This window comes from Carcharodon carcharias, chromosome 27 (genome assembly GCF_017639515.1).
Source record: "Carcharodon carcharias isolate sCarCar2 chromosome 27, sCarCar2.pri, whole genome shotgun sequence".
NCBI classification, from domain to species: Eukaryota; Metazoa; Chordata; class Chondrichthyes; order Lamniformes; family Lamnidae; genus Carcharodon; species Carcharodon carcharias.
The window spans coordinates 11991171-11998525 of record NC_054493.1 but is presented as its reverse complement, the minus strand read 5'-3'; positions in this window follow the sequence as shown (position 1 = coordinate 11998525).

The following is a 7355-nucleotide window of genomic DNA, read 5'->3' as shown; positions in this document are numbered from 1 at the left end:
CAGTGACAGCTCATAGAAACCAACGTTTTAAATCTTCTGTTTGAGACACATTATGATTGAAAAGGTCAAATGTTAAAATCTCAGGAGAGGAAAATTCAGAATGTTAAAGACGAGTGAACCATCCAATTAGTCCCATTCACTATAACTCTGCCAATTTTCCCCTCTTCGAGTATTGATCCAATTCCCTTTGAAATTATTATATCTGCTTCCAACCCCCTGTCAGTGTGTGCATTCCAGATCATATCAAATCACTGCGTAAAAATGTTCTCATCACCCCTTCCGATTCTGTTGTCAAATATCTTAAATCTCTGTGTCCTCTGGTCACAAACCTTCCTGCTCCTGGAAACAGTTTCTCCCTTTCGACACTATTACAAATCCTTCCTCATTTTGAACACCTCCATTAAATTTCCCCCTAACCTTTTCTGATCTAAGAAGGACAGCCCCTGTTTTTCCCACTCAAAAGAAGCGTCAGATTGGACTCGAAACTTTAAATCTGTTTCTTTGTCCACAGATGCTGCCAGACCTGCTGAGTTTTTGCAGCATTTTCTGCCTTTAGCCATTTTTCCTTCTTTAATCTGTCAAAAACCCTTCATGATATTGAACATCTCAATTAAACAGGAACACAATGACATGGAGAGAGATATAGAGGAAAGGAGAGACAAAGACTGAGAGAAAAACTGAGACACTTAAAAAAAACAGAAAGATGAGGTGGTGAAAGATAAAGCTGAGAAATAGAGGAAGCAAGTAACACAGAATGATATAAAATGGAAAGGAGCAGGCTATCAGTTCCTGGCTGTGCAGAGCAGAAGGAACTCAGTGACTGACCCACAGACAGGGCCACATATGTCCGGGAATGGAGACTCTGACCAGAAACAACAGGCTCATTTGTAAATGTCACCGCAGTGTGATCTGTGTGACTCTGCCCTGACTCTGTGGCCAGATATAGGCCGCCTTGACAGTTGTTCTCACCAGACTGTGGCCCCTGGATTTATTTTCTGCTCAGAAGTGAGATGTGTGGTTAGGAACCGGCAGCAGAGTAACAGGAAGTTGTGTTACCTGAGAATGAAACAGCAGGCGTCAGTTTCATGTTATCACCGTGAACAGTCTTCCTGCCTGTGAGGGTGAACTCACTCTGACAGCATCAAGAACAACCACACAGATTGCTGCCGGTCTCAGCATTACATTCACCTCCATTCCCAGTTTAAAGGTTTAAACACATGAGCCTATTTAGCTTTTAACATATTTACTGAAGGGGGAAATGAGCTGATTTCTCCTTGGGAGAAATGAGGGGAAATTATATTCTAAAAATTTTTTGCCAAAAAGGATTATCAGAAAATAGGAAATTTAAAATTAATTGAGGCCTATTCAAGAGTGAGAGAGAAAAGGAGAGAGAGCTGAATGAGTCCCTGTATGTTAAGCACTCCCTCAGACAGAGAAGAGAGGTTAAGTGTGTTAGGTCTTTTTCAGAAAGAGAGAAAAGAAAAATTAAGTGAGTTTGGGCGCTATCTGAAACAGAGAGAGATTAATGACTTCATGTCTGAGAGAGAGGTTAAGTGAGTGTCTGAAAGAGAGAGAGGAGAGAGGTTAAGTAAAATAAAAGCAAAATATTGTGGATGCTGAAAATCTGAAATAAACACAGAAAATGCTGGAATTCAGCAGGTCTGACAGCATCTGTGGAGAGGGAAGCAGCGTTAATGTTACAAGTCCGTATGACTGAAGAAGATTGTACGCTCTGAAGAAGAGTCATACGGACTGGAGTGGTGAAGTGAGTTTGAGGACAGATGTGCTCATATTGGTAATTGAATGGTCAGTGTGAGATTGTTTTCTAAACAACAGCAGCCCAAAGAATGGATTCCAGATAATTGACAGTGCTATTAAAAGATTTGCAAAGATATTACATTTTGAATAAATGGAAGTAAAGGAGTAAAATACTTGGCATGGATAAGTACTTCAGGAAATACATTGCAAACGTGAAGAATGATGTGTACACAAAGACATAAATAGTCATGCGCGCGCACACAAACACACAAACATTTTGTGTTGAGTTGGTTTTAGTTGTGCCTGTTAACCAGATGATAGATTTTTAATTGGATACCATTAGGATCTTGTAGCAGTCCATTCGAGTGAGGAGACGGTTCTAGATTCTGTCTGACACCATCAGTGGGTCAGGTGGAAGCTAAATAGAAAATCCTGCACGAAAAATAATCCTTAACATTAAAAATCTACCTGAGCAATTGACTCAGTACTATGCCAGTGTGAATTAGTAAACTTTAACGCAACAGAGTTTGTCACTAACTAGTGTCAAGTAAAATGCACTAATGCTCACCTTTAGTCTTGTCCCTCAATCCCAGTTAATCTCTGGGAGATTGTTTCAAGATTCACCCCATCCTTTCGACACAAATATTACCCACATAACACGAGAGTCATTAGAAATTGATGTGTGCTTCCCACACACTGTCCTTTTAAATATTCTTCACTCCTACCAGCCTTTAACTATCAAAAACATAACAGTTAATAGCTGCTGATAGCTATCAGTGAGATTAAATTTATGCTTGAAATGATTAAATCTTCACATGCAAAATATATTTTGTTTTATTCTTTGATAGGATGTGGGTGTCTCTGGCAAGGCCAACATTTGTTGCCCAACCTTAACTGCCCTTGAACAGAGTGGCTTCCTTGGTTATTTCAGAGGGCAGTTGAGAGTTAATCACATTGCTGTGGGTCTGGCCTCACATGTAGGCCAGACCAGGTGAGGACGACAGATTTCCTTCCATAAAGGACATTAGTGAAGCAGATGGATTTTTTGCAACAATCAATGATAGTTTCATGGACACTATCACTGAGACCAGATTTCAATTGCAAATTTTGAATATCATTATAAGGTTAGAAGCCTGGTCAATATGCTCAGGTTCTGAAGGTGAAATCCACAATCTAGATATCCTGAAATCAGTGTCATTACTGTAACCAAGCTGCTTCTAAAATGTTTAAGGAGCTAAGGCGACATTTTACATCTACAGTTTGACCATAACATTGGTTAATACCGTTACTGTTAAACTTCCAGATAATAAAATCACAAACAGTAACTTCAAGCAGAAGGAGCAGAAATAACGAGATGGAGAGAAACACGAGAGTCCACAGGCAAGTACCACATAGAGCAGGTTCACCCACCCGGGGACAGCGTGTGTTGGCGTGCCCAGGGGTGGGGTGGGTTCATTCACCCAAAGCTCACCGGGAATGATCAGAATAAGGAAACCGCCCAGAAAACTACCAATAGGATCTTCAGCTGAACACATCACTCATTCTTAAAGGGACGGAAGGGGTCCTGACACTGTGAAGTTAAAGGGGCAAACACAGCTTCAGCCTTCTCTCTGTTACCTTTCTGATAGTTAAAGGCTGGTAGGAGTGAGGTATATTTAAAAGGACAGTGTGTGGGAAGCACACATCAATAAAACTTGGCCAAACGCTGCAGGTCATTCTTTATCTGGGAATCAAACTGTTGTATTATTGTCCCAGCAGTTAACAGACTCCTGTGAACTCCTCCAGCTTCTAGTTTAATGCAGATTTTAACCCAATAAATTTCAGCATGTTTCGATTCAGCGACTCAGGACTGACACACAAACACGTTGAACCATTTTAGACTTATAAGAACCATTTTCTGCCTGGAAACTTAAACCCGCTGTTTCACTTTCAGTCAGGAATCACAATTAGATCACAATTTTACATCAAACTTTGATTTGGCAGCACGTTTCCAGCATTCACCATTGTTCTTCCTGACTCTCAACCCAGTTGTAAAAGAGCCTTCTGTTCTGTGTCTAGGAGCTCTGAACCATGGGCAAGAGCAGCTGAGGCACATTTCTTACACACCTCAGGATTGTACCGTCAGTGAAGAAAGATGAGAAAGACCAAAGTGTTGTTTGGAGGTCCCTCAGTGTGACCCTGATGGACTGTGTCCTGGTTGAAGTTCTGTTTCTACCATAAGATCCTTCCCCAGATTGTCCTTTCTGACTCCAGCCAGGCGATGTTAAACACTCAGGTGGGGAAAAACAAAAATCTACAAACAAAGCTGATTTATTTCACATTTATTCAGAATATTGAATCTCATCAACAGGTCAGGACAGTCAGGATAAACATGGTTCATTTCTGATATGATCAACAGGAGTAGAATCCAAACGTTGCAGTCACTTGTGAACCCACTGGTGTGTTCGCAGGTGTGATGACTGAGTGAATGCCTTTCCGCAGGCATTACAGGTGAACGGCTCTCCCCACTGTGAACTCGCTGGTGTTTCAGCAGATAGGATGAATGAGAAAATCCCTTCCCACACACAGAGCAGGTCAATGGCCTCTCCCCACTGTGAATGCTCTGGTGTGTCAGCAGGTTGGATAACTGAGTGAATCTCTTCCCACACGGAGCGGGTGAACGGCCTCTCTCCAGTGTATACTGGCTGGTGATTCAATAGGTTGGATGACTGAGTGAATCTCTTCCCACACATGGAGCATGTGAAGGGTTTCTCCTCAGTGCGAACCTGTTGGTGTGTCAGAAGGTTAGATAAACGGGTGAATCCCTTCCCACAATCTGAGCAGGTGAACGACCTCTCCCCAGTGTGAATTCACTGGTGATTCAGAAGGGCAGATGGACGGCTGAATCCCTTCCCACAGTCGGAGCAGGTGAATGGCCTCTCTCCAGTGTGAGTATATTGACGTGTTAGCAGATCCTTTTTGCTTTTAAAGCTCTTGTCACAATCAGAACAATTAAAAAATTTGTTATCAGAGTGAACAAGTTGATGTGTCAGAAGGTGGGATGATTGAGTGAATCCCTTCCCACACACAGAGCAGGTGAATGGCCTCTCCCCAGAGTGAACTCGCTGGTGTGTCTGAAGGTTGTACAAATGGGTGAATCCCTTCCCACAGATAGAGCAGGTGAACGGTCTCTCCCCAGTATGACTGCACCGATGAACTTCCAGTTGGGATAGGAAACTGACTCCCTTCCCACAGTCCACACATTTCCATGGTTTCTCCATGGTGTGGGGGTCCTTGTCTCTCTCCAGGGTGGACGCTTAGTTGAAGCCTTGTCCACACACAACATGTGAACAGTTTCTCTCCACTGTGAATGGTGCGATACTTTTGCAGACTGTGTAACTGCTTAAAGTTTTTTCCAAAATCAGTTCACTGGAACACTCTCACTCAGGTGTGTGTGTGTTGGTCCTTTTCCAGTCACACCGATGTTTGAAATCCTTTCCCAAAGACAGAATAGGCAAACATTTATCCTTCCACATTCAAAAGCTGATAATATTCAGGTCCTGATGAATTCAGTGCCTCTGACAGATTTTGATGTGATGTTTGCTTTGCGTTTTCTGTCTGCCAGTCATCCCCGTTTAATATCCTGTAAAACGAGCTTACAAAAGTCATCACTTTAAATCCAGGATTGAAATTCAGAACAGACAATTCTAGGTTCTATGGAACATTTTTTTTCTCTTCTTCTCCCAAAGCTGTAAAACTCCGTCCCACACACTCTCCCTCCTCCCTGGGCTGAAATCCAAACCCATCTCACCATCTCCCCCATTTCTTTCTTCCGCTCCCAGTTTTCTCCCTCCCTCTCCTCTGCCTGGGTTCAGTTCTCCAGCTCCTGTGTCTCTGATTCAGGGTCTCAGGCGGGACCCCAGCTGCCATCGGGCGGGACACAGGAGGGGGGGACCCTCCCGGGTGGGTCTTACCCGGACCCTGAGTCCGTCCCCCCAGTTTCTGAGCCCCCGGGCGGCCCGCGGTCTCCCCGCAGTTTCTGAATCTACCGCCCCGGAGCCTCTTCCCCTGAACCCGGCTCTGTCACCGGGAAGAAGCCCCGGAGCTGCAAACACGGGACATGGAGGCTGTGATCCGGGATTGCGGCCTACACCGGGTGTTTCTGAAGCCCCGCCCCCGACCCGCCGCCTCCATTCGGCCTCACTCACCTGCCGGCTCCAGTCAATTTCTGTCTCCCTGCGGCTCCGACACCAGCCCGTCCGACCTGCCCCAACACCCGCACTGCGCATGCTCCCGTCTGAGCGGCACTGCGCCTGCGCAACAATTGCCTGTTGTGCAGATCGGGCACATTCTCCCTCTCGATGAATGCTGGGTAACTGCCACCGCCATTAACAACCTGTTTCATCGAATACAACATCATCTTTTATGGTCCGATTACGATTTGAACCCTGGATACAAAATGGTTAAGTCAGTTGACACAGCATCCATTCTTCTATCCTGGATTTGATTAACAGCAGGAAAAAACTATCAATGTCAAATGTGAACTCACTGGATTCTTAGCAGATGGTGTGAAAGAGTGTGTCTTTTATTGCAAACAGAACATTTAAACAGCTTCTCATCACCAATTGATTGTATATCAATTGCTTTGAACTTTTAAAGCTGAAGTGTTAACTAATGGAAATACTGAATAGATCCCTCCTCGAATATAAAGTATCTGAATGGTCTCCCTCTGATGTGACTGTGTTCTTGTGTCAGTAAATGGGATGACCAAGTGAATCTCTGTCTACATACAGCTGGTGGACGGTGTTTTTGTGGTGTGATTGTACCCATGAGTTCCCAGCTCAGACATGCTTCGCAAACTCTTAATATAACGATTTTCATATTCTCACAGTCACCTGGTCAAAGAAAAGCAAAAATACTGTGGATGCTGAAGATATGCAATAAAAATAGAAAATTATGGAAATACTCTGATATTGAGCAACTTCCAGATCAGAATTGACTTGATATGTTGTGTTGCAGCCGGAGCATTTGAAAGTTGGTAGGCACCAAAATGATCCACAGCTGCAGTAAGTGCAGTTCATAGAACTTCAGTTCAGAGTTTTTGAGCTGGAGCCTGAACTTTGGACAATGGGGAGAAAGTTGCCTGGACAATTTGATTCAGCAAGCAGCCACTCGCCTTCAGTTACATAATATCAGATTTAGTCTGTGGTCAGGGATGGGAGGGTGTGATTACTGGTGATACAGGTATGGGTATCAAGAAGGTAGAACTGGAGGTGCATTAGCCTTTGCACTTGTCCAATAAATTCAAAGTTCTTGGAGCCATGAGGACAGCAGCTTGACGTATGAGCAAAGTGACCATGGTACTGAGTTACAGGGGACCATTCAAGTTGGGGGTGAGAGGTGGCGGAGAGAACAGAATGTAGGGAAAGTCGGGGACAGTAGCCAATGGTGTGAGTCCCGAATGCTGTGCAGCCTGCTCAGTAATGGATTTAAGGACATCTCCTCGGGCTGCAGAGTAACGTGGAGAGGGAGGGAGAGGGCCCAGTTATCGTAGTTCATGTAGGTACCAGCTACATAGGTATTATCGTGTAAGAGGTTCTGCTCAGGGAACATGAGCA